A 3,203-nucleotide genomic window follows, 5' to 3' on the forward strand; every position below is an offset into this window, starting at 1 on the left:
CCAGCCTGGGCTACAAAGTGAGTTCAAGGCCAGCCTGAACTGTATAATGAGACCCTGTCTCAAAAAAAATCGGGATTAAGGACAAGCTTGCTCTATCCGACAGAAAAAGGATATGATCGACACCTTTTTAGGATCCAGGTATAGTGATACATGCTTGCAATCCCAGCGCTCTGGAGGCTGAGGCAGGAGGATCGTGAATTCCAGGCAAGCCTGGGGTACATAGAGAGACTCTTTCTCAACATAAAACAAGAACTTCTGGGCGTGGAGACAGGGAGAGTAAGTACCTTTAGGAATGTTGCTGTATCGGAGAAGAAATGTAATGCGACCTTCGGGGCTCTGCGAATTGGCCGGGAGGGGCTAGCTGACCCTTGGCTGTGTGGACGCCTGGGAAGGAAAGGGACCAGGAAGAGTCTGGAACAGATGCAGGCGGGACGGCTAATCCAGAGTGCCCGCTACAGACCGAGCTCAGCGGTAGAGGGCTGCCCGATCTGTGCAAGGCGCTGGGCTCCCCCTCTAATCACCCACACTGAGAAAACAGAGAAGAAAGAAGGTACTGAGCTCTAAGCCACTTCCAGGGTGACACTAAATCTTGGGAACCCAAACAAGGAGTTACTGGAGCTGGGCTGAGCCCTAAGGAAGCGGAGGTCCTCCCTCAGAGGTTCACAGTGCCCAGCCGCAGTGGCCAACCGGAACCTGGGATCTGCAGAACCCTCTGCTTTGCAGGGACCATATAGGACCATCTGTCAACAGCGACACCCTGCGACCATGAGGGGCGAAGACACGCCAGGCTAAACCTCCAGCGCCCCCTGCTGGAACAAGGAAAGCCAAATGGCTGCCCTCTCTCTTTCGGGTTTAGTGTGCCCCTGGGCGTTGGAGCCGTACTCGGCTTTCGCAGGCACAGAACTGCAGGCCGAATACAGCTGACCGGGACACAGAAATGGCAGGAGATCCCTGGGTTAGGCTGTTCTATACTCCGCTGCTTCTTAAACTTGCTTGCTAACATTTCCCCAAGGGCTCGATTTGAGGTGAATAATTTATATTAGGCTCACACCTTGAGGGAGCAGGGGGCTATCATAGTAGACTAATTGAGACAGAAAATCACATTTGGGGGGAGGGTACTATTTTGCAAACTCAAATCAAAGTATGTCCAGGATCTCTTTCTTGATCCTGAGTTAGGTTTTCTGGTACGTTTTCCTGAATGTAGCATATTTAATCTATTCAGCTGCCCTCACTTCTCTGCTGTGGTTTGGATAAGTGTCCCCCGAAGAACCACATGTTAAAGTCTTGGTCCCCAATCCGATGTGCCGTTGGGAAATGGTGGAATCTTTGTTGTTGTGTTTTGAGACAGGGTCTTGCTTTGTACTTCAGGCTGGCCCTACACTCTCTATGTAGTCCAGGCCGGCCTCAAACTCAAGGTGATCTTCCTGCCTCAGCCTTCCAAGTGCTGGGAGTATCGGTGTGCGCCACCACGCCCGGCTGAGATGGTGGGATCTTTTAAGAGGTGGCACCTAGTGGAAGGAAGTTAGGTCACGGGGGTGTGGGCCCTTGAAGGGGACACTGAGACCCAGGCACTTCCTCTCTCTGTTTGTGTCCTGGCTGCCATGAACTGAGCAGTTTCCTTTGCTATGTGCTCCCACCATGATATACGTTCTCATCACAAGCCCAAAGGTTACAGGGCAAAGTGACAGTGGAATGAATCCTATAGCCAAAATGAACCTTCCCACTTTACAAGTTGATTTAGCTCAAGTATTTGTTACAGTAATGGAAAGCTGACTTAACACATTCCTAACTTTGGGTTAAAGAGCGACACCCTCTACCCAAGAAGACTCTCCTGGAAGCTTGAAAGAAAGGTTTTTTTCATACAGATGAAAATAGAGGGCTGGGGATATAGCTCAGCAGCATAAGCACCTGCCTGGCAAGCACAAGGTCCTGAGTTCAATTCCCAGTACTGAAAAAGAAAAAAATGGATACTTCTTTAGGGAAAGGGAGAGTAAACATTGGAACTCTAACTTATGGGGCCATGTAGTCGAATGTATGTCAGATGATTTCTCTATCGTGGCTTCTGAAAAAGAACTCAGAGGTGTTTGAAGCCCTTAACCTATAGGCCAATTTCATAGAACTCTACCTTTCTTTCAGAGACAAAATGTTGGCAGTAGGTGACTGGCCTAGCTGACCCAATGTGAAATTTATGATTCTTATTCTGCACAAGGCCTATAACAGGTGATTATTGAGTTAAAACATAACTGGGGTTGGAGAAATGAAATAAAGATGACCAGAACGGAAACAAAGAAAATCATAACTTTGAAAGTAAAAACTGCAGCTTCAAGACATGAATCCAGTTTAAAAAAATTTTTTTTCTCTCAAGACACAATGAGCCTGGCCGTGTGGTGGTGCATGCCTGTAATCCCAGCACTTGGGAGGCTGAGACAGGAGGATCATTGCGAGTTTGAGGCCAGCCTGGGCCATTCCATTTTACTTGCAAAAAAACTTTGGCTGGCATGGCGGCACACGTGTAGTCCCAGAAGTCTAGACGCTGAGGCAGGCGGATCACCACGATTTCAAAGCCAACCTGGGCTGCAAAGTGAATTTAAGGACTACATAGTGACACCCAGTCTCAGAATAACAACAAACAACACCTTGCAAATAGACTTTGGCCGTTCACCTTTACCTGTACACAGGCTCTTTTTTTCACCTGTAAAGTTGCCCTGTCCCTGAGGATGAGCTACAGCTCTATCACCTGAGTTTGAACTTCTGATAGTCACGGCTCAGCCTCCTAGAGTGCTGGGATCACAGGATGCACCACTCTGCCCAGGATGTTTTTATTACTTTGAGACAAGATCTTGCTATGTTGCCTCAAAGTCACAGGCTCTAAAGCTATCCTCCTGCTTCAAGCTGCCAAATACCTGGAGGCACACACAACTGCGCTGGCCTCAGTGGATTTTTTGTTTGTTTGTTTCATTGTTGTTGTTGTCTTTTGAGATAGGGTCTTGCTACATAGTTCAGGCTGGCCTTGAACTCACTATGTAGCCCAGGCTGTCCTCAAACTCCCAACAATCCTCCTGCTTCAGCCTCCCGAGTGCTGGGATTACAGACATGCGCCACCACGCCTGCCAAAACAATCCAACAGTAAAAGAACAGCCATTTCAAGGAATGGGAAGGGGGCTGGGGATTTAGCTCAGCAGCACAGCACCTGCCTGGCAAGC

Source organism: Chinchilla lanigera, unplaced genomic scaffold, assembly GCF_000276665.1.
Source record: "Chinchilla lanigera isolate Chin_1 unplaced genomic scaffold, ChiLan1.0 scaffold00077, whole genome shotgun sequence".
In the NCBI taxonomy this organism is placed as follows: Eukaryota; Metazoa; Chordata; class Mammalia; order Rodentia; family Chinchillidae; genus Chinchilla; species Chinchilla lanigera.